The sequence below is a fragment of the Staurois parvus genome, unplaced genomic scaffold, assembly GCF_062004578.1.
Source record: "Staurois parvus isolate SC_StPar_1 unplaced genomic scaffold, SC_StPar_1.0 ptg000155l, whole genome shotgun sequence".
NCBI classification, from domain to species: domain Eukaryota; kingdom Metazoa; phylum Chordata; class Amphibia; order Anura; family Ranidae; genus Staurois; species Staurois parvus.
Window position 1 is genome coordinate 16,547,369 of NW_028317951.1, and position 25,652 is coordinate 16,573,020.

Below are 25,652 nucleotides of genomic sequence, written 5' to 3' on the forward strand. Positions count from 1 at the left end.
ATTTTCTATTTTCTCATAGCAGCTCTATGCAGAGCCCTTAACCCTCTTACGTAAAAAAAAAAGCATATACTGCTGCCAACCTCGACCATATACCCTGACATGTGTCTTTCTTTTAAAGCCTGTCATGAACTTGTAATCTGCTTCTAAACCTCTTGCCAACCACGTAACGCATTTATGCGGGAAGCTGTGTTCCAAGAGCCTGCTCACAGCACACCAACAGCTCTTTGTCCCATTGGCTCCTGACCAGAAGCCAAGGCAGAATTCCAAATACAGTATGTAAAAGCCAAAACATAGCAGTCACATGATACAGAAGCCATGTTGCCTCCTGGGCATTAAAATTATTCTAAAGGCTATTTTTTTTCCTAATTAAAAGATTTACCTGATCTGTGCAACGATAATGCACAGAGCGGTCACCCACCTCTTTAGCAGTCCCCTGCCAGTGCTGTCTGCTCCTTCTTCCTGCGGGGACCCAAAAGCCAGCCATGTGCTATGGGGGCACTTGTGCAGGCAGGCTCCTAATTCAGACTGTGTGTGTCCATAGACACACACACACAGACACACTGGTAAGCCCAACACCCTCTCACAGGAGTTTGACTGACAGCTGCACAGAAGCCTATGGTTCCCACTGCCCCGTGAGACCAGGAACAGGGGAGAGAAACCGATACAGTGCTGAATTGTGAAGGGAGCCAGGAAAGGGTTTGAGCAGGGAGAACAAGTAGTGCAGAGTTATTTTTTAACCTTAATGCAGAGAATGTATTAGGGTTAAAGCCATTTATCCTTTGGAACCACTGTAAATCCCAAGGGCTGCCAGGAAGCACTAAGGGGTTCAAATCTTCCCTCTCTTGTTTCTTGTATGAGGGTGTTCCACTGCCTTGCACAGCCCCATGGAGCCACCCTTGCATGCATGCTCCTGGCTGTGACTACATTTGTATATTCATGTGTGTTTCCCAAGAAACCAGCCAAAACTTGCAGTTTGAATGTGACATCGCATAGGCTGCCCTAAAGCAATGCAAGCCCCACCCCTGCTCCTCTTCCAATGACTCCAAGAGTGACTGCCGCTCTTGAGGTTGGGTCTAGGAAGATGGCACATGGTGATAGAGATGATGTGACATGTAGTCCCAAAGGAGGTAATCGTGTAACTCAATCAATATGTGCTTCCCAGCCAGAAACTCGGGAAAGTACCCCTAAGTGAGTAGTACAAATAGCAGTGATCACCAGTGTGTGTAAGGGAGTTCGTACATTTTTAAAGGAAATGCTTTACGGAGGAGTGGATTTTGACATATTAAAGCTAAAAAACACAAAACACTAGCTGCAATAGCCATAACAGAAACATACCACTCAAATGATTACTGCCTGATAAAATCAATCAATCTGTTGCTAAAACATTTCTTAGATAAGACTTCACAAGACAAACAGATACCTACCTAACAGACTGTTGCTAAACATTTAGTCTGAAAAATATTAACAGGTTATTGACATTTATAGGTGCTGTGCTATGGAGAGCCACCCATCTGGAGACAAGAGATATTTCTAATTGACAAACTGCCCTAGGCACGGGGCTAAATAAACATCACTGTGTATTGCATCATGTTATACATTATACCAGAAATACAATCAATTTACTTTCCATACTTAGCCAAATTATGTGGCTGGACTCTTCTTAACCAACAGATATCTTCTAAAAAGGAAAAGTATAATGGGTTTGGTCAATGTTATTTTTAATAAGTTTAGAAGTTTATACATCAGATTTTCTATCATTTTGAATTACTTCATATCATTTTACAAACAGGGTGCATCAATGACACTTGCTGTACGTTTTAAAGAGACCCAGCCATCTAAATAAAATAGCACAACCAAAATGAACCCTGTGCAGACACTCCTATAGGCCTGCAAATCATTGCAATAGCTTCCCTAACCCTCTTATCACAACCAAATCCTTGCTCTGACACTTTGAGGTAGTGATGGAGTTTGTCATTACCCATACTACTAGCTCCTGGGAGTTTGTTCACCTTCGAAGCCCAAGCTGCTGGCTTTTTGTAGAAGTGATTTGAGCAGCTGTAATCACTTCTACATGTAGGAGAAGGTGCTCCCTTTCATTCCACCATTTTATTCTGCAGGATGTCTACTTTCAGAACATATATCATATTTGGGAAATTTTAAGTAATCTTCAAGCAAAAAAATAATAATTTTATTGTGGGGGAGTGTTATCCTGCCATTTACACATTTCTATTGGATCATCAATATAATGAGCAGCTTCAAACCCAACAGTAAATGTGAAAAATGCAGGGGCGGAAGCAAAGTTATGAAAGTACCGGTCAGTATGGCCTGAGATGAGGTTGGGGTGGCTGTTGCTGCAGGTATAGGTAGGTGTCTGCACTTTATATCTGTAGCCTGTGGGGAGAAAGGTGCTGGACAACACTGAAGGGGTGAGCACCTGTGTGCCAAACTGGGATAGTGTGGGCAATCAGTCCTGTCTGTAAACCAAATTATTCATGGAGGCTATTGGCTTACAGATCAGACAAGAGAAACTATGCCCATCCTTTCCAGTTACTATAAAGAACAGACACATTTCTAGGTAAGTTCCCATAGCTGGCCATGAAAGTAGACAGAAGAAACCCAGGCCTGAAAAACAGGGGGTATCACTACAAAGCACAGGGCCCCATATCAACATGCTGGTGCCCTCCCCACACCTTCTACCTACCCCTTTCTCCCCTAACGAGCAGAGCCCTCTGTTTCCTCTTGTACCAAATTGTATTGTAACTAATGTCTACCTTCATTTTGTAAAGCTCTGCGCAAACTGTTGGCACTATCTGAATCCTCTGCTCTAAAAAGAACAGATCTGGTGCGTTCAGTTAATAACAAGCTCAAGGCTATAAAGTACATCCTGATTCTGCCTCTCTGCAGTCAATATCAATGTACAAAGTGCAGTTTACACTTTACACCAGGAACATTTATCGTGGGAAAACAGAGTACAGATGATGACAAGATTTTGGTGATTTCCAGCTGCAAAACAGAAGAGGTGTTCCATTGCTGTAAAAAGAATTCACTGCCTGTACACAGAGTTGCAACCCACTGCTGACCAGGTTATGAAAATGCTAGTTGCCTGGCCATCATTCCTAGATTGTAAGCTCCAAGGAGCAGGGCCCTCCTAACCCTCTTGTATTGAACTGTATTGTTGCTGTATTGTCTCCCTTTATATTGTAAAGCGCTGAGCAAACTGTTGGCGTTATATAAATCCAGTATAATAATAATAATAATTCCTCTAGTGCTAATACGGAGTCAAATTAGAGATCCTTATTTGCACAATAGCTATTGCATCAACTAGGCAGCCAGCAGCTAACATTTCAGAAGGCAAAATCCGCAATAGAAGCTCATGTGTTTTTCTCAGCACAGAAAACGTCAGTTCCACAAACCACTACACGCCATTTCCCTACAGATACAGACCCTGCACACTTTAAAAATGAAAATTTCTTAACAGCTCTCCAGTTTTTAGGAAATGTATACAAATATTATTATTATTACTACAGGTACTTATATAGCGCCGTCAATGTACTCAGTTCTTTACATATATATTGTACATTTGCATCAGTCCCTAACCCTCAAGGGGTGTACAATCAGAAGTCTCTAGCTCACATTCATACATACACATACTAGAGCCAATTTAGACAGGAGCCAATTAACCTACCAGCATGTCTTTGGAGTGTGGGAGGAAACCAGAGTACCCGGAGGAAACCCACGCAGGCACAGGGAGAACATGCAAACTCCAGGCCATGATTCAAGTGCCATGATTGGTATTTGAATCAACGACCCTAGTACTGCCAGGCTGAAGTGCTAACCATTTATACTAGGCTTGCCATACACATTACAATCTGATCATATCATTTCTAAACAACAAACTTTAGATTTACCAAAATGATGAAACATGAGAACCTACTTAAACTGTCAGATCGATTTATATCCAGACAGGTCCTTGAACCACATACTTCTTTGTAGATCTAAGAGGTTGCAATCTCCTTTCGATCTACCATTAACAATGTAGTCCAGAAGCCTGCCTGATTTAATACTTATTGAAAGATATCTTTTAAGATTTTGTTTTACATACGGTTAGTGAATTCAAATGAGATTATACAATCAGATTGTATAATGTATGACCATCTTTAGACTCTTTTCATAAAGTTTCCCTAACTAAAGTGTCCTTCACAAAGAGGTAGCTCGAAGACAGATCAAAAATATCTAGATTGTAAGCTCTAATGAGCAGGGCCCTCTGTTCCCTCTTGTTCCAAATTGTATTGTAACTGTAATGCCTACCTTCATTTTGTAAAGCGCTGCGCAAGCTGTTAGCACTATATAAATCCTGTATAATAATAAATATCTGAAAACCTTTATATTCTTCTTTAAATAAAAACTAAAAGTACTTACGGGTCTAATGCAAATGAAAAACTTCTGTTATCTTTAATAAAGACATTAGTCAAAATTACATTAAGACTGCCATTTAACTTAAATTAAGGGTAATGTTGTGTATTGATTCTGGCAATCAACTTTGCCATTTTCTCTCCAGAAGCAGCCTTTGAGAATTCTGATTCATGCAAACAATGTAGTGAAGAAAAGGATGCAGGCACAGCTTCTCTGCATTATTGCATTACAGAACATACCGGGGGGCTCTGCCAGAGTTTAAGAGCTCTACAGAAGTAAAGTGAAGCACTAATTCAATGGAGAGAGTTTTCCAAAGAACAAAGTTGCGCATCAGAAAAAAGGAGAGATATGCAGATTCAGGATTGGTTAAAGAATATCTAAAGCTAAAACTTTTTAAAATCTCAGAGAAAGTAGGGAACATTTTTTTTTCTTATGGGAGAGATTTCTCTTCACATTCTGTAGACATAGCAGGAAATGGAAGGAAATCTCTAAAGTTAGGGAAACCACTTTGATACTAGAGATGAGCTCAGGCATGTTCAGACCCTAGTTAAAACCCACTTGCGTTATCCCATCAGGAATCTGTCACTGTAGAGGGCCAATCATAAGTGACTGAGGCATTCTCTGCCCCACTGCTGTGGGAAGAGCCATGGATAAGGGGGTGCCACCAGTCCTCCTGTATGGGGCCCAGGCCAACAGGGGGGCCCAGGGAGCTGGGTGAAGTGGATGTGAATAGGGAAGGTGATTGGCATGGGGGGGGGCTACTTATCCTCTCCTATCCCTCCTGCTGGCTTTCAACTGCTGCAGAGAGCTGTACAGAGTTTCAATAATTGCCCTCCAGTGTACCCATCACCCTCCCTGTGCACCATATGTTTTCCCCTGCTGCCCAGGACCCCCTGTGTGCCCCTACCCCTCCCAGTACTGCTGGAATCCCTCCTCTCCTTCCCACTGGCAGCTGCAAGCATACAATAGGATCCTTCAGGATGGAGAAGGGGGGGAAGGGTCAGATAAACAGGTCACATTTACCAGCTTCTTTCTTTCCTGAATGAACACAATAGGTGATGGTACAGATCATAGACTCTGTTCATTCATAACTGCAGCATAGTAACCTGTGTTTTATTTTGGGGGGGGGGGCATGGTTTCTAACAGCAGCCCTGGTTGTGGGTATATACAGTAGAAGGCATATGTACATGTGGCTGTGGGGTTGGGAATGCCCCGGCCACTTAGGACTGGCCTAGCACGGTGACAGCTTCCTGGAGGGATCACTCAGGTGGGCTAGGACTAGAATCTGAGCTCATCCCTATTGTTCACTGAACAGTGCAGAGTGAAGGATCAGACCCACTTTAGGGAGATTTTCCAACACATTGGAATATATCCCTGAGCAATAAGAAATGCCTGCAATCTCCAGAGATCTTTGTTACTACCTCAAAATTGCAAATACTGAAAGAACAGTGGCCTTGATACAGTATATTAAAACTCAATTAATTTTCTGTATTTTGTGTGGTTTAGATAGAACTAGAAAAAGTTAGAACTTATTTTTTCTTTCATTGTCATGTTTTTGTGTGCCCCCAACTGGAATAATTCCATCCCCTCCCGATGTCAAAACAGGAAGTGAGGGGATTCTGTCCAACATAACACAGACCAATAAGAATACACGTTAAGTTTTCTCTCAAATTCACTTGATTCCCAAATCTGCAGCCACGTATTGTATTTTGACAGCCAGCATCTGTGACTGTCAAAATACCCAAAGAACGCCTGGATCTGATTGGAGAATATTCTGCCTGGCTCCTTTGACAGAGGTAAATTGTAAAGTCGACTTTTGTCAAGTTGGGTGCTGCCGACAGGGCCACCCATGGAACAAATGTCAGCCGATTCATCAGACAAAATTCAAACAGTGTAAGGCCACCTTTATATACTGTAAATATTGCCTAGAGAAGGCATTTATTAACCTTTGGTACAGCTGTGACCAAGAAAAAAAAAATGCTAGACTGGCAGAGATGGATTGTAACCACAATGCTTCCTACAATTAATTGAATCCGTTAACAACGGTGTGGCAATCTTCCAGAATCCCATACTTTCAATTACTATTATGGACTTTTAATTAAACTCCTTAACCTTTGATAAGATTTCGGAAATAAGAAGAGACTCTGCATGGGACATATGAAGACACAGATCCCAGGAGAACTTGTTCACCACTTTTTATTAACTCACCAGTTTTACGGAGTTCTTTCCAAACACCTGTGTGCATGGCTTATTTTACTTTCCTGTAACTGGTGCGTAAGATAGGGCAGTGAAATATGGATATGTATACTCTACAATTTGGCCTCAGAAGCCCATAGTCTGTGCATGGGCCAGGTGTTTATGCAGTATTAGCTGTCAGATGCTGCAGGCAGCCCATGCAAGTGTATGAAAATGCACAGCTGCATGGATACAGCTGCTTGGCCCAATTTGACAGGCATGCAGATGAGTGGCATGACCGCATACTGTCTTCCTTCATGGCAGATTCTACCTCCCCATACTCCTACAAGGCAGTTTGGCATGCAGAACCTGTCGACCCATGCTGCAGAAACACTCAGCCCATTCACAGACTATGGGCTTCAGAACCCGTGTGAATTACGCCTATAGATACAATTTCCTTTGTATTTACAAATAATGATCTAGTGCTAGGGACTACCTATACAAAAACCATTAACTGTATATCCAATTCAATGCACTACAAATCCGAAGACAATTTCACAGACTAATATGCATGGCTTGGTTATATCCAGGGAGTCTCAGTACTGTTTCCACTGAGGCCTTACCACAGACCTCATCTACATTAACCCCAGTACTAAAGAAATAGCACGCATGAATTGTATTGGCAAACATGATTTACAGTAAAACAGATATAAAATGTATTTATTTTTATTTATTTTAGGTACTTATATAGCGCCATCAATTTACACAGCGCTTTTTACACATATATATTGTACATGCACATCAGTCCCTAACCCTCAAGGGGTGTACAATCTAAGGTCCCTAACTCACATTCATACATACACATACTAGGGACAATTTAGACAGGAACCAATTCACCTACCTTCATGTCTTTGGCGTGTGGGAGGAAACCGGAGTACCCAGAGGAAACCCACGCAGGCACAGGGAGAACATACAAACTCCAGGCAGGTGGTGCCATAGTTGGGATTTGAACCAGCGACCCTAGTACTGCCAGGCAGAAGTGCTAAGCATTTAGCTACTTCTCTTAACTTAAAGGGTTATTAAACCCACAACAGTAAAATCAGTCTGTATATGCAGTAAAGCATGCTTGTTATACTCCCTGTGGAACCTAAGGGGTTAATCCTCTGCATTGTGAAAAAAGGATGTTTGATCCCATCTTCTCTGATCCTCCCCTTCTTCCACATTCCCCATTTCATCCCCTGATAGAATATAGCCTCGGAAACGCTCTGCACATGCTCAGTTTGGTGTGTATTGCTAGAAAGTTTTCTCTTTTTCTTGAGAGGGTACATGTGATCAGCACAGGGCTCATCAGCACTGTTTAAACAGAGGGTCAGGGGTTATGCAATCTCATAGGGCAGTGAGAGGAGAAATGGAAAAAATGCTTCCTACAAGCTTTAACCAGTGCTCAACTGGACACCGATAGAAGTCACAAGACTGCTCTAACTGCTGATGAAAAAAGGTATTTAGCAGTTTATATTTACTAAAATAATTGCATTTTCATTTTCTGTGTACTGTGGGACAGGGGCGGACTGACCATTTGGAAACTCGGGCACTGCCCAAGGGCCTGGGGTCAGTAGGGGGCCCCATGAGATGCCCCTGGTACCTTTTTCATAGGCTTTTTTGCATTTGGGCAAGGATACAGGGGCCCCATGATCCCCTATTGCCCGGGGGCCCCATGAGTTGTCAGTCCGCCCCTGCTGTGGGAGGCACCTGTTGCTCTTCCAGAAAGAAAATACCACGTGGAGAAAGGTAGCCCTTTTGCACTGTGAAGAGACTGCCTGGAAAAGGATATTCCATATGAAGAGACTGCACTTGGCAGATTTGCGGCCATACGGCACACGAGGATGCATGCCCTATAAACATCATCACAGATCAGTTCAAGGTGAAAGGGAACACACACACACTTATGTTTTTTATATATATATATATATATATATATATATATATATATATATATATATAAATAAAATAAATAAAGTATAAGCGATACCTTTGTAGCAGCTATAATTAACATTGCTATTAATTAGAAAATCATAACCCAAACTTGTAACTAGAAAATGAAAAGGCTATGTTGGCAAGATATGGTTTCTAGATGATTAAAATCACATAGCAACAAGAGCTAAACTTGTAACTGTAACTCCTTCCTAGCTGCAACCTTCTCCTGTCTACTTATTTATAATGAATACAGAAGGCCAGCTACATCACTACTGATAGAACAAAGCATTTTAACAAAAAATATAATAAAGCTGTGAAGCTGTCCCTATTAAATCCATAAGAACTCCAATTCAAACAGGCAGTACACCGTGGTGTTTAAACAAACAGCAAAATTATAAATTTTTTTCATTCTGCCATTATTTATGTAGATCATCAGCTCCCACTCACATCTTTGAGACTTATTATGGATATACTTGCAAAACCTGGTATAACCATATGGCACAGGTTGCCACTTAGGCCTCGTTCACATGGGTGCACTATAGTGTGCACCATGCGAGGGCCATATTTGCTCACACGGGGATGTACGGATGTTCCATGCAATGGTGTACCAAGAACATTTGCCACCTAAGGGGGGAGATGCAGTCTTTCTTGCACTCCCCCCTTCCCCACAAAAAATGGTAAGGGGAAATCTAAACTGCGGGCGTGGTCAAACTGTCAACAATGAGTGGAGCTTGAAATGGAACTAAATCCATTGATTTAACAGTTTCAAAAAAAGTTACATGCCAGGAATGCTATCAATTTGCTTGTGTTCTCAATCAAACTGTCAAACAATCAAATGTCTGGTGTCATAACTGGTCACATGTGCAGCACCAATGCAGTTGCAGATCAAACAGAGGCTAAGATGGCAGCTTCCTTGGCTGAAAAGGATAGGAGGGTTTTGTTCCTCTTTAAAGGGGCATAGTTAAAGAAAACCTGAGCCTACTCCCCCTATACTCAGCACACACATGCCACAGTCCTTTTAACCATAAAATATGGTTTAAAGTGGACGTCCAGTCAAATCCTAACTGTATTTAAACCTGCTCCCACCCCCATTCTAACTACCCTGTAAAGGAAAGATGCCTATACTTACCTATACTGAAGGTTCTCTGGTCCAGTCACATGATCAGCTCCCAGCACAAGAAGAACACCCCCCAGAAGAACCCTAAGATAACCCCATACACTCACTCACCAGATGATATACAAAGAAAGGAGATCAGAGAATCAGAGGAAGTCGGTGTGAGGACTGCGGTGCCTCACCCCTGCCCTTCTCACCAACTCGTGACAAAGGACTGGTCAATTTCACACAAACTTAATGCCACCCTCAGCTGCACCCTACACAAAGATGGTCACTGGCTTAAGTTACCTAAGCAATTAACCCTTTAAAATCCAAAATGCCACTAGACAGCTTTGATCTATCAACCCTTCACAATATTAGCAAGAACAAATACGAAAAATAAACGTCTGTACACATACTGTCACAACAGACAGGTATATTCAGAGATTTATCATACAGAGTAGCACTCTTCAAGAGAAAGGGATTCTCTAGTTTGCATTAAAAGCCTTAGGGACAATTTCAACATTTTTCAAAATAGGGTTTAATATTGAAAAGGTCAAACTGGTGCAAATATAATATTTACAGAAAAAGGGTGTTACAAGGAAATAAAGAGACAACACAGCAACAGAGGAATAAAAAAAGAATGGAAAATTAATACTACTTGCAAAGTCCTTTGTTTTATCAGAGTCCAATTGACCTAGCAAAAACGGTACAGTGGCACTCTCAAGTCCAGTTAAGTGTTCCTTGGTTGATGTTAAAACAAAAGCTATCAAATCTGCCTGCAATCTCTTTTTTATCTGACATCGAGGGGGGGGGGGGGTGTTGACAGAGACCATCTGACTAATCATCCAGTTTAAGGGGTGGGTGTTCGGAGGTCACCGCATTTATGACCAAGTCTGGTAAATCTGAATACCTACCATTTACAGTCTGCTACCACGCAGATTATTTTCCAGCATGAAATTAGCTTCAAAATAAATATAGATATGACAGGTCTCAGAGATCTACTTCTCAAAGGAGGGGTGTAGAGGCCTAATTTACTCTGATACCTACTAGCATAGGGGTGTTTGGGTTCAAAATGCTACCCAATAAGTGATGAAAGTGAATATGACTTTATTCTGGCTATACTGTCATAAATTTCAGAAGTTGTGAAACATGCTGGAGTTTTAGCATCTCGGATGATAATCAATCAGAAATGTGTATCGCACAGACTTCCAATAAGTTATTTATCACCCAATGTCTGCTCTCTGGATTGCTCAAGCTTGGGAGGGTGAAAGTTTTATTAGGGTTTCCATACTGGAATAGTGGATTGGGCTAATAGGCATGAGAGGGCCTGCTTCTGTCCTGGACTGATAAGAAGGCTCTGGCATCAGTTAACAGTTGTGTATTGCACCAGAGTCTTCCTGGGGGGGATGAAGAGAACGGAACCACTGCTGCTATTTCACCAACTTCTGTTAGAAACGGTCATGGCTGAAGTCTGAACAACATGGCGCCCTTGCCCTTTCACACAGCTTTGTGGGTGGGTCAGTACGTATCACCATTACAGTCAGCAGCAGAAAAAGAGAGCTGAGCAAAGCAGAGTAGGAGACTTCCTACCACTTTGATCTCCCATTCAAGTAGCAGGTGTGGGTTCACGGCCGCCTGAGTTTCTTTTTGTGTTACACGGCACTACGGGCAAAGTGCAACAAAAAAAAAAATGTCAGGCAGCTGTAGCGCCCCCAGTGAGTCTGCATCAGGTGAAGACAGCACCCTCTGCATCCCCATTAATACTCCACTGGTTTTGTATATCCCAATGCAGGCCACCACATTCATTTCAATTGGGATGCAATAGCTACACTGACATGGCTGCTGCTCCCAGTTTGACAGCTGTGCCAGTGAAGGGCCCTGAACACAGTGTGCATTCATGGCCATACACCTGCATTGCTGTGTCCATGCAGCCACTGCATCCCAACTGAAATGAACGGGACCGCCTTTACAGAAAGGCAGAATACCTGTATGGGTGTATGCAATAGTACGCTTGTGTGAACAAGCCCTAAGACATAAAACATGAAAGTGATACTAAATTCTGCTTAAAAAAATAAAAAAAAAATAGGTATGTATTCTTAATCCACCACAGTACCTTCTGTTGCTCTCAGTCTCCTCCAAATTTCCAATAAACTACTGGATTTGCAGTGCGAATAGAGCAGTGCACATCATCACAAGTAACATGCACTGTTCATCCCAAAAAATACAGAAAGTGATTCTGCTACATGTAACTCTTGAACCCTGAAACTAAAATACCAGTCAGTGCAAACCAACATCTAATATGAACCAATAATAAATGCTTTCAGCAGTATACTGGTAGCCCCACAGAACAAGGCTGGTCTTGTCTGTTCTACTGTAGGTCTGAAATATTCTCTGAGGACGTACAATATCACTTTGTCCGTTTTGGTTGGAATAGCTTATGGAAGCTCATACAAGTGCCATCTCTAACTGGAAGTTCATAGTACAATGTTCAGTTCAACATGATCTCTCTGACAAATTCCCCTGTTTGCAAAATGACCAGTAATATTAGCATGTTAACAGCAGAAACACTGTCAGAGGAGCTCCGGGTAAGTCTTTTCCTTTACTGGTTTCAAAGAACTTTCACTGAGTAAAACAAGAATAGCAAATAATAAGAACAAAAGGTGCATTTATCACTCACGTCAAAGCTTACATCTCATTTCCTGTTAGCAACGTTTTATTATGAAGAAAACAGGTGCGCCAACATCTCAAAAGTGCCTTTTCCACAGTCATGCAATAGATAGGATATCTATTTTTGTTAAATATTTACTTATAAACTTCTAAAGGCAAGACTTTAAGGCCCTTTGCACATGGGGTCACCCAGCTGTAGTGCATTCCTCCTGGCGCTTTAGTGCATTCCGGACTTTCATTCCTGAATGCACAGAGCCCTAAACCCATGTACCACTCAGCACTGTGCTCAACGCCATCCAAACACAGCCTACCATAGGCAGCCCATAGGTGAATCCGTTGTTTTTAGTTTAACCAGCGAGAACAAAAAAAAAAAACTGACTCCATTACCCCATCGACAAACTGGACATTGATGGGGGCATTCATTCCAAAGGCCCCTGTTCACATTTGTGTGTTCTGTCACCTGTTGCAAAATGCCTGTCACTCAGAAAAGTACAAGAGCTTCTTTTTGGAAGATTACAGGCGTTTTTGGCCACAACACTTGAAAACGAGCAACATGAGCATTTTGTTGCATTTTTCTGCTCAAACAGCAGCTCTCCACCCCTAGTCTCCTCCACCTCTCATCCCCCTAGTGCTTTCTATTAGCAAAACAAAACCCCCTGAAGCTGTAAAACGCTTCTAATACAATTCTAGAAACTCTAAAATACAAACACACGTCATGCAACACTTTTTGGTTGCTGTAGACTAAACCTGATAACACAAGGATCTGTATGGTGCATCTTCAACAATCAAAGCTAAAAGAATACTACATGATCACTTCTATTGTGCCTGTTACAATGTTACAATCTCAAGGTTTAGTGCGGCAGCTGAGCCATTATTCCCATTGGCTAAACCTTTAACAGATACAATACCTATAACTATGTTTCATGTAAGTGACCACAGACAATAAGATTTTGTGCATATTTGGTCATATTATAAAGGTGTTAGGTTTGCAGCAAGCTGTTTATCATTGTCTTTGTGATTGTGTTATGACATTTAGTGCTAACATAAGAGGAAGTAGAGGATGTGTCCCCATCTGACCATCTGTACTGCCTGAAGACCCAAAGATGTTAACCATTGCAGCACTGAAGTTGAGAGACGGGAAGAGGACAGGCATTCCTAGCAGGGAAGAGGTCTCCAGGACCTAGCTGCCTACACATGGTGGGACATATTTACTACAGGCGAGTGATGTGACCAAAGCTGTAATGCCCCGTACACAGAAGAAAATCGTCCGAAAAAATTTAGCGGAGCCACTGATCGAACAATTTTCTTTTCGTTGATGAGCAAGATGTTTTAACCGATAACGATACTGTGAACGAAAAAAATCCGGTTGAACAACAGTGAAAAATGTTGTCGTTTCGCACACGAACGACCAATTTTCTATGCAGTGGTATGACAGTCATATGAAAAAAATCTATCAAGCACTGTCACGTATGAGCAGAAACAGAAGATGACCCGGATGTTTATGTCCAAGGAAACTTCATAAACACGAACGAAAAATCCAAACGATAAAAGTAGATTGGCCTAATGAGATGATGAAACCAGAATTCTGCATATTATATTTTATGTATCACTATTTATGTATATAGGTAATGTAATAAACTATATTATACTCAGTGCTGTTGATTGTTGTATATATCGCTCGTTCTGACTGGAAGGGCATGGCTACAAGCTCACACGCACACTGCATCACTTCCACTTGTACGGAAGACGTCAACACTACGTATTGCCCGACAAAAATTTTTTTAGATTGGTTAATGTGGGCCACGATTTTGAGCAACGAACGAACACCTTTCGGTCATTGGATGACCGATCAGTCGATTTTCTAATCGTGTATTCCCACCTTAAGTTTTTGGGGTTTTTTGTTAGACTATGGCTTTAAATGCCTACAAAAGTGATGACTAGTAGATGTTCTGCTTCAAGTGTTACTAAACCCAGGACCCTGCATTCACTCTATCTGGTCTCCCACAGTACGCGGAAATGCTATTACTTTAGTAAATATAAACTGCTAAATACCTTTTCTCATCAGCAGTTAGAGAAGTCTTCTGACTTCCATCAGTGTTCAGAAGAGCACTGGTTAAAAGCTTGTAGGATGAGTTTTCTTTAGGAGGATGCAGAAACTTTGACCTCTGTCTGGACAGTGCTGATTGGCCCTATGCTGATCAAATGTACTCTCCCAAAAAAAAAAAAAAAACCTCTCTAGCAATACACATCAAATTGAGCATGTGCAGTGTCTCCACACGATAGGTCTTAAAGAGGGAGACACTGGAGGAAGGGGAGGGTCAGAGAAGTCAGGATCAAACAGCAATTTTACGCAATGCATACATATGTATATATATGCACACTTCACATTTGACTGCAAAAATAAAAAACGCTTTAAAACCTGCTCTCTAAAAATGTGTTATACCTTCTTTTTTTACTGTTACTACAACTTCTGCGCTTTAATTGTATCCATTATTTTTTTCTAGAATCTCGATCAATTAAATGTTTGTTGAAACCTCAAATATCTGGAACAAACATTTGCTTATGTAACTTACTATTAAGGCTTTAGGCCATCATTAAAAAAAATCTTTCCACACTAATGTGCTTTGAAATACAAATCAGTAACAGCACTGCACATATTACAAAGACTAGTATAGATAAAAGATTTTTTTTCTTATAGGTCTCATAGATAGTATATCTACATTGGTGGTCAGAAGTGGTCAGTTTAGAAGCAGTCTGACCACATGAACAACATTTTTGTTTGTTTTTTTAGTTTGGATAGAGGGGAAAGGGTTAAAACTGCTTTCAGGTTTTTATTACAGCATATTTGCCGTAAAATTTCTACCCATTTCCTGTCTTCTCCTAACAAATGTTGTAATCCTACCTCACAAAAAATGTATATATATATATATATATATATATATATATATATATATATATATATATATATATATATATACACACACACACATACATACACACACACATTATATATATATATATATATATATATTTATATATATATATACACACACACACACACACACATATATATATATATGTTTATTTTTTTTTTTCCCCCATTGAGAAGAGGTTTTGTCTCTTCCTTTCCTGTCTAACACAAGCCAGCACATGAAATGAAAAACAATCTTCCATTCCGAGTCAGAAAGCAGTAAACATTTACAAAAGGTTTTCCTCTGTATACAAAATAAAAAGGAACAAAATAGCACTAGAATTCCACTTAAAGTTTATCTATTGTCCATTTTTAGGTATTGAATAGAGTAGGGAATGGGTAAAACATCCTTCATTAAAGCAGCAGAGGGCGAGAGAAGATTTCTACAAAGTAAGGAGAATCACTACCTTATGCAGGCCATAGATGGGGAGAAAAACGGCAGATTTTTCTTTTAAAAAATGAAAATTCGGTCGTTCAAGCGGCCGACGTTACCATCAATGGTAAAAAAAAATCGGCCGATTTTCAGCCCTTCTACAGCCGGCAAAAAGTGTCCCTGCAGAGAGCTCCGCTATTTCTGACAGTTCTCTGACAGTTCCTTCACATTTACAGCGGTTGAAACATTGTATCTATTTGTTTCCATTTAGGATACAGATGTTTTTATTCGGAAACAAATAGATACAATGTTTCAACTGCTGTAAATGTCAAGGAACTGTCAGAGAACTGTCAGAAATAGCGGAGCTCTCTGCAGAGACACTTTTTGCTGGACTGGAATTCTTCTTCTTCATCCTCATCCTCTTCTTCTTCTTCTTCTTCATCCTCATCCTCTTCTTCATCCTCTTCTTCTTCTTCTTCTTCCTCATCCTCATCTTCTTCTTCCTCTTCTTCCTCATCCTCTTCTTCTTCATCCTCTTCTTCTTCTTCCTCTTCTTCCTCATCCTCTTCTTCTTCTTCCTCTTCTTCCTCATCCTCTTCTTCCTCTTCTTCCTCATCCTCTTCTTCTTCTTCATCCTCATCCTCTTCTTCTTCATCCTCATCCTCTTCTTCCTCATCCTCTTCTTCCTCATCCTCTTCTTCCTCATCCTCTTCTTCCTCATCCTCTTCTTCCTCATCCTCTTCTTCTTCTTCATCCTCATCCTCCTCCTCTTCTTCATCCTCCTCATCCTCTTCTTCTTCTTCATCCTCTTCTTCATCCTCATCCTCATCTTCTTCATCCTCATCTTCTTCATCCTCATCCTCTTCTTCTTCATCCTCATCCTCTTCTTCTTCATCCTCTTCCTCTTCTTCTTCATCCTCTTCTTCTTCATCCTCTTCTTCTTCATCCTCTTCTTCTTCCTCTTCTTCTTCATCCTCATCCTCTTCTTCTTCATCCTCTTCTTCTTCATCCTCTTCTTCATCCTCTTCTTCATCCTCTTCCTCTTCTTCTTTTTCTTCTTTTTGTCTTCCTCTTGCAGGTCACTGCTCATGCGCAGATTTTTTATCGGTAAAAAATCGGCCGATTTGCCCACTAATTGCCGCGAAAATCGGCCGATCGGCAAAATCGGCCGATTTTTTCCAACTTTACCGAAAAAAAAAACCGGCCAAAATACCGAAAAACGGCCGACCAAATCGCCCACTAACGATCCGAAAATCGGCCGATTTTATTTTCGGCCGAAAAATCGGCCGATTTTCGACCCATCTATGGCCTGCATTACCCTAGGTCAGTGTTTCTCAACTCCAGTCCTCATGGACCCCCAACAGGTCATGTTTTCAGGATTTCCATTATTTTGCACAGGTGATTTGATCAGTTTCACTGCCTTAGTAATTACCACAGCTGTTTCATCTGAGGGAAATCCTGAAAACATGACCTGTTGGGGGTCCATGAGGACTGGAGTTGAGAAACACTGCCCTAGGTTCACACCTAAGCATTTTCCTCAGCGATTTGCAGATAATGTGCTACAGTCCATTTAACATGATTTCCTATGGGACACGTTCACATCTCCGTGTTTTCACCCAGTGTGTTTTTTTGGAAAGGGTCAGGGACTTTTTTTAATGCAAAAAGTTGTGTTTTTGGTTCTATAGACTTCAATTGAAATGCCTCAAAAAAGCATGTAGTGCGTTTTTAATCAGCCTAGCAACAAGGAAAAAAGAAAAAAAAAAAAGAAAAAAAACACATCAAAAACTTGACAGGTGGCCTAACCCTTACCTACTCTATACAAATTTTAATTAAAACAAAAATGGCTATACATGAAGTTCTAGTATTGCCATGCATGAACAGGTTTAGCTCTATGGGTTTTTCATATACAATATATACACACAGCTAAACGTGAAACATTCAATTGCTACAAAGTGTTAAACTGGCTACAGATAGATTAATATTCTGCTGGTTCAGCGGGGACCAGCCAAGTGTTGATATAACTATGGCCATTCCCACCTGATGGAAGTTGATCTAATGAATGACTTCTGTTGAATGGAATGTTAGAAAACATCTCAATCAGTGATTGCAGGGGATTCCTGTCATCAGAATACAATGGCAGAACAGAGAGGATTCCACCATCCTCTTCATTTGTGTGGATGATATAGTTTTTTGTTTTTTTTAAAAAAAAAGGTCCGTCTATGGCCAACCTTACCATACACAGGGGTTTGAAGTAAGCAGGACACCAGGTGACAGGCAGAAGTAAAAGAATGGACATACAGGTGAGATTTGACTTGAATAATGGGTCCTGCTCAGGGGCGGACTGACAACTCATTGGGCCCTCGGGCAATAGGGGATCATGGGGTCCTGTGTCCTCGCCCACACTCAAACCACACCCAAAAAAGCATATGAAAAGGTACCAGGGGCATCTCATGGGCCCCCTACTGACCCCGGGCCCTCGGGCAGTGCCTAAGTTCCCAAACGGTCAGTCGCCCCTGGTCCTGCGCAACGAAACATTGTCCATCCTTATTCAAACTGCTTTGTCTAGCTGTTTATCCAAACCGTGTGTATGCTAACTCTCTTTGTAACACGTTCTTTTTTTCAACAAGTTCACAATATTTGCCAACTATGTGATGTGATTTATATTCAATTTGTGAAGTACAGTTGTAAAGATGTACAGTTCAGCATTGTGATTGTGTATTTTTTTGTGCAAGATATATGTTGAACTTTGAGTCCTCGTGCACACTGGATGTTTTTACAGCTGCTCTTTTTGGTGTCTTTTTCTACAGCCAGTAAACTCAGTACGTAGACTGTAATCAGCGTATTTTGGCTGGGAAAAACCCCCCAGAACTAGTGGGTTTCTAGAGGAGTTTTTTTAGCTGTAAAAATGCTCCAACGCTGAAAAACATGGCCAACCGGGGTTTTTGGACTTTTTTTGAGCAAAACCGCAAATGCAAAAAAAGCATCAAAATGCCGCTAAACAACTCACGTTTTTAACGCAACTTTACACAGCAAACATTACCTGCATTATTAAAAATGCCCTGTGTGCATGGAGCCTGATAATCAAAATAGAATATTGGAGAAAAAATTATCTAATGGACTTTTTAGACACAAATTCAGTACACAAGTAAAAACAATGTTAGTTTATTAACCACTTGCTCTCCTGAGAATTTACTTCCTGACCAGGCCATTTTTTGCGTTACAGCGCTGCATTGCTTTAAGGCTACATTCACACTAGCTTTGTCAGCAGGCATCAGACAGGCATTTGGAAAGCGTTTTTAACGCTTCTCAAACGCCTCTGAAAATTCTGCACGTCCGCACACAGTGCTGTTCACACAGAAGCATTAGCATCACGTCGCAGCAAAACTGACGCCTCTGGTTGAGTCAGGAGGAGTTGAAGCCCCCCATTCAAGTCTAAGGTGCCGCTCTGCAAGTGCCGGCCAGGCTGCGACACTTTTGCGAGGTGTTTGCGGAGCGTTAATACCATTTAAACTTCATTATAGGAGTTTGTGGTATGGTTTTAACGATTGGCAAAAGCCTTTCAACCACCTCAAAACCGCACATAGGGCGTTTTGAGAGCGTTTGTGAAGCATTTTTAACACTCCGCAAACACCTAACACTTGTCAAAACGCTATAGGGGCGTTTGGCAAGAGTTAGAAATAAAGTCAAGTGTGAACGAGCCCTAACTGACAATTGCAGTCATGCAAGGCTGCACCCAAATTAAATTTATGTCCTTTTTTCCCCCACAAATTTAGCTTTCTTTCAGTGGTGTTTTGTTGCCTGTGTGTTTTTTATTTTTTGCGCTATAAGAAAAAAAAAAAAAAAAAAAAAGACCAACAATCTTGAGAAAAAAAAACAATATTTTCTCAACCTTTTGCTATTAAACATGTCCAGTAAAAATTAAAAAAAAAAAAAAAAAAATAAAAATGTAGTCATAAATTTACACCAAAATGTATTCTGCAACATGTCTTGGCTAAAAAACATGGTGGCAATCAGCGACTTATAGCGGGACTGCGGCGGACATTCTGACAGGGAGTGTTTTACTGGGGGTCAGTGTCAGTGTGCTTCACTAATCAAACTGCTCTGGATGGCTGTGCTGTGCAGAGCAATGTGCCTGAGCTGACAGGGAGGAAACCAAAACACTCCTCATCTTCAGAAATCACCGGGCACCGGCGAGCAATTACTGGCCGGGACCCGGTGATTGACAACCATGGCCACGAATGGTGGCGCGAGTAGAACATGAACCTCCTACCCAGAAATGCAAAATCATGTATATATAAACGTGATTTTGCGCACCCGTGCCGCCCTGTAGCAGTATATCTGCTATAGGGCGGACGGGAAGCTGTTAACATATCACATCTAAAAACATATATCTTGCATAAGTTTTAAAAGTGCATTGCACACTAACACACAGCCTGTCTTCCCCCACCAACCAACCATAAACGGATTTCCAGAAAGGTTGAATGAAGATGGTGGATACAGTATACTTCTTTCAGAGGGTGGGGAATGCCCAAGCTGTGCAGAAAATGCCCAACATGTTTTGCTTCCTTGATTTGCAAATCTTCAAGGATATTACCAACTGTTTGGCTACAAAACTGTTATGCAAAGAAACAGTGGGAAATACTATTCTTGACACATGTAGTTCTCATCCTCCAGCGTTGGTAATAAGCATACCTTTTGCACAATATATTTGCCTACGGCATAATTATACGTATTTAGAGGATTTTAAAAACCAAGCTAGTCTTTTACGTCAACATCATCTTTCACGGGGTTATAGCAGGACCCTTTTACGTAAAGCCTATAACAAGGCACTGGCCAAAAGATAGGACATCTTTATTATACCGCACATCTAAATCTAAAGGCCAAACTTTCAATAGTAAGGTGTATAACACAGTATTCAGGATTTACGCAATGTGTTACAATGCCATTGGTACCTCTTGCAGGAGAATTCCATATTAAATAAATACATTAAAGATTACCCTGAGCTGGTGTTCCGCAAAGCAGTCTCTAGTAAAGATAAATTAACATCAACTCACTATGTACCAAGCACTAACCTTTTCACACTTCCTTTTTTCTTGCGGTAAATGTACATATTGTCCCAGGAGCAGACAGGCAGACAATTTATTCTACTTAATGGAGAGACTTTGATCCTTAAACTTCATGCCAATTGTACAACTAGGGGAGTAATATACCTCATGACATGCACCTGTGGGGCCTATTATGTGGGTAACACCATACATCAGTTTAGCGAAAGAATACATGACCATGTCTATTATTCAGCCAATGCCAAAATGCTCACCACTATTAGTCGCCATCTAGGATTATACCACAAATTTGATACCATGCATGCTAGATTCATTGTATTGGAAGTAGTTATGAGAGATCCACGTGGAGGTAATTGGGATAAAAAAAAAATCCTCTGTAGAGAAACCAAATGGATCAAATGGTTAAATGCAGTTAGTTCACCAGGCCTTAATGAAATTCTATCATACAAACCCTTTTTATGATTTAAAGGGCATAGTTCTACTAATATTATATATGATTAGTTTCGGATTATGTAGTTTTGTGATATGGGACTGGCTATTATGTATTGTGTCTGGTAAATAGTGGGGGGTATTCCCGTATGACACTTTATAGTTATTCTGTTTTACCCTCTATATATTGGTCTTTTGTATACATCATCATATACTCCTTCCGAAAATAATCTATATACAGTATACAGTTACTAATATAGGCTCTGCTCATATTTATGCATTATAATTATTGGTACTAGTTATTTGCAAATATTGAACGTATGAATCATTTTTAGGGTTGGATTGTTGTGGTTTTATTTCTTTCATCCTGATGCCCTTAGTGATGCATTACTAATGGACCTGCATGTCTTGCAATGTCTGTGGATTATTCTGTGGCCATTTTGTCAGATGCATATATGGATTTGTTTTCTCTATTATTGGGAATGTCTTTTTACATTATGTAATGTGGGCATTGTTACGATTTTGGACCCCCCTGTGACTTTAGAGTTCCCTGGCGGTTGGTGGGTTGCCTGCGGATGGGGGAGTGTCGGGTCCCTCTGAACCCTCCCCGCAGGACTGCGCGTGCATTCCCTCAGCACTATAGCGCCATGGTCGATTCAGTGGGGGCATCACGCATGTGTGGATGTATTGGCCAGGCCGAGATTTCGTCATACTCTGGCTTGTATTGACGTGCCTGGTCAGGGTGTATTTAAGCGGTGTGGGTCGGCAGACTATGCCTTGGGACTTCCACAATACTGACCAGCCTGAATTGTGGCCCCACAGACTGTGTGCTTCCCCTTGGCTACAGGTACTCTATACTTTCTTGGAATGATGATTAATATAGGACAATCGGGGGGTGCGAGTCCAAAGGCGAGTTATACTAATGGGGGCACTTTTTGTTTTTTAGCCCTGTTGGTGTCTATGCCCCATATTGGAGCTCATTCACTGTGGATGAATTAAAGGCCGTTCGGCTCTTTACCTTACAGTGAGGGACTGTGTATATGTGCCCTTTACATCTATACATTTGATATATTGCTTCAAACTTAGAGGTAACTTGTTTCTGAGTGTCTCAACTTATGATGTAATGCTAGATGGGTTGCCACTCTTGGATATCAGTAATTGAGATTTACATTGTGGCCATTCTTTGGCCTATTCTGTTCTACATCATTAATCTGCTTTAGTTGGATTATTATGCTGACGACTACCAACTGGCACCTCGGACACCTTTGTTATCTGCTGAGTTCTTGTGTTGTCCTTGGGGGTTTCTGTCGGCCCATTGCCTGATTGATGCACCCTCACCCCACAGTGGGATCCATGGTCCTCTGGTTGCCTGGGGGGGGGGGGGGGTTCTGGCTGCACTGGGAGTTCTTTACTACACAGTGCACACTGCCTAACCATGTAAGTGCCTATGGGTGGTACCTATGCTGTATTCTTGTTTGCTTTTCTATACGTTTATTGTTTAAGTCTGTTCATTATTTAGATGCGTTGCTAGCCCCTGAAGAAGCAACTCCAGACGCGAAACATGTTGGGTGTTTTCTGCACAGCTTGGACATTGCCCACCCTCTGAAAGAAGTATACTGTATCTACCATCTTCATTCAACCTTTCTGGAAATTTGTTGGTTGGGTTGGTGAGGGAAGACAGACTGTGTGTTCTTGTGCGATGCAAATTTAAAACTTATACAAGACATGTCTTTAGATGTAACATGTTAATAAAGTAACATTGTTTTTACTTCTTGTGTACTGAGTTTATGTGCCTAAAAAGTCCATTAGATAATTTTTCCTCCAATATTCAATTGGGACATGGCATTATACTATTCTCTGGGGTGTGACCTCCTACCACCTGAAGGTTGTCCCATCCTTTTCCAAAATAGATAGAAACCATGTGAACTATTAGGCCTGTTTGGTGTGCTGACTTATATTTTTTATTTGTATAATTAATGGATACTTCTCTTGAGGAAGAGTCCTTACTATCACAGGATCCATCTTCAGATTATTAGAGTAACACAAAACACACACACGGTTTAATTGGTATTGACCCTTTCTCTTGCTGTATGTGGATAATAGCACTGTAATTATTTTATTTGAAAATAAAATAATCTAAGTAAGTTTTCCCTAATTGATATACAGCTGTCACATGACCCAACTCTCTTCCAGCCTGTCTGCAGGGATACACAAGCAGGAGAAACTTCGAGTCCTCTGCTGCAGGTCACAGGTTCAAAATAAAAATAAATAAAAAACAGCCTTTGGAATACAGAGTAAAAAAATTATAAATATCAATAAAAATGTTAAAATTGCAATACAAATATATATTTGAAATCAAATCTTTATTATTTTTTGGCAAAAACATGGTGTGGGTGGATTTCTGTCAGTCACAGGCTGTGTCACACCCCTCCAGCCTGTATCTTACAATAACAGTGAGGTAAAAGCCTCCATCAATCAAGTTGTAATATCCCACCCCTATTCTGTTTAGCTGGTTAGTGGGCAAGGAGGAGGGAGGGGGCTATCCCTTACCACTGTGTATATGCCCATGTGTGTGACTTTATAGCAGTGTTTCTCAACTCCAGTCCTCATGGACCCCCAACAGGTCATGTTTTCAGGATTTCCCTCAGATGAAACAGCTGTGGTAAATACTAAGGCAGTGAAACTGATCAAATCACCTGTGCAAAATAATGGAAATCCTGAAAACATGACCTGTTGGGGGTCCATGAGGACTGGAGTTGAGAAACACTGCTTTATAGTCACATGGGTTGCTCACGTGATAGAGAGGAAATGCTCAGCATAGAAATTCACTGAAAATTGAGCATGTTCAGTAGCTCCCAACACTGCTATGCAAAATCCCCAGCTGTACTGGAACATGGACAGAATGGGGAGAACAGCAGGATCAACCAGGATAATTCCCCAAGCAACTAAGTATGAGCAGCATGTAATGCAGCATTTACTGATAGTTTTTAATGATGTGAGTTTAGCGACACTAAGGTTGCTAAGGATTATATTCTGGATTTACATTTGCATACATTACATGTCTATAGTGATTGTGCTCCTCTATTCGTCGTGCCTATTTCTCCATCCTTAATCTCAGCTCCACCAATTTCCCAAAGTTCACAGGCATACACATTTGGCATTTGTATAGTCTATTATACCAGATATTTGACATATAAATAGATGAAGTAAATGCTAATGAAACCACCAAGCTACTCATTCACTCCCTTTTTATCGGTCACCTTAACTATTGCAAATCATCTCTCATAGGTCTACCTCTACACAGGCTATACCCCCTTCAGTCTGTCATGAATACCGTTGACAGACTCCTCTACCTTACCAACTGCTCAGTATCCACCACCCCTCTCTACCAATCCCTTCACAGGCTTTGGATTGACCAACAAATAAAAGTCAAAATACTAACAACTTACAGAGCCATTCACAACCCTGTGTCAGGGCAGGGCTGTGGAACGGACAGGTAGGCCTAGTGGCAGGGTAACGCACTGGCTGATGACAACCACCACCAACAGACTGAAGTCCCTCAGGGCGCGGAGTCTAAGTCCCAGGCTGCCCTTCACCAGGGCCCCTGATGGTGGGGATGGACTTGACGCAGCCAGGAACCAAGTCGCGGCCCCCGAGACACCCCCGGCTGCGGTAATGGCCGCCGCCAATGGCGTGTAGCTGGTGAGAATGACAATAGCGTAGTCAGGCAAGCCGGGTCGACAACAACGGGACAAAACGGTACAGAACAGTAGACAGAGAATAACAGGTCACGGGCCGGGTTCAGCAACGGAAGGTCAGATCGAAGGAAAACACAGAGAATGGTCTTAGTCACAAGCCGAGTCAAATACCAGAAGAGTCACGAGCGTATACACAGAGCTGTAGCAAGACAAAGACACAAGTGCAAAGAGCATGTGCGGATCACAGGCTTATATGTACTCAGCCACACCCCTCTGGGGGATGGACCTCAGAGACTTGAAGGCATAAAAGATTCCCACCATACTCAGCAAAAATCCAAGATGGATGCCAGCACATGGAGTAACATAACCTCTGGGAAAAGGTAGGACCTTGACACCCTGCCCAAGCTGCATCACCAAACTTGTCTCACTATAATCACCCAAACAGTCCACGTGGGCGGACTGACAACCCATTGGGCCCCTGGGCAATAGGGGATCATGGGGCCCCGTGTCCTCGCCCACACTCAAACCACACCCAAAAAAGCCTATGAAAGGTATCAGGGGCATCTCATGGGGCCCCTTACTGACCCTGGGCCCTTGGGCAGTGCCCGAGTTGCCCAATGGTCAGTCTGCCCCTGCTGGAAACACATGAGGTGAAGGGCTAAAGCCTGAACTCTAGAAAAAAGGCTATACTGTGGCGTGCCCCACTTATCCAAAAGTGATTCAGCCTTCACAAGATTTGCCCACTCTCCCACCCATTGTGATATTTTGTCCCAGGGTTATTGGCAGTTTTGAC

General features: G+C 41.5%; 1 protein-coding gene and 1 long non-coding RNA gene across 6 annotated transcripts in view; one reads left to right on the forward strand and one right to left on the reverse strand.

The window, feature by feature from the left end:
• PLD1 (phospholipase D1) overlaps positions 1-25,652 on the reverse strand; it is a 247,731-nt gene that overhangs the window by 128,904 nt on the left and 93,175 nt on the right. The window lies entirely within an intron of this gene.
• Positions 12,205-13,977, forward strand: LOC149463310 (uncharacterized). The gene is made up of 2 exons (XR_016312489.1): positions 12,205-12,243; positions 13,362-13,977. It is a non-coding gene; the product is annotated as an uncharacterized LOC149463310 (long non-coding RNA).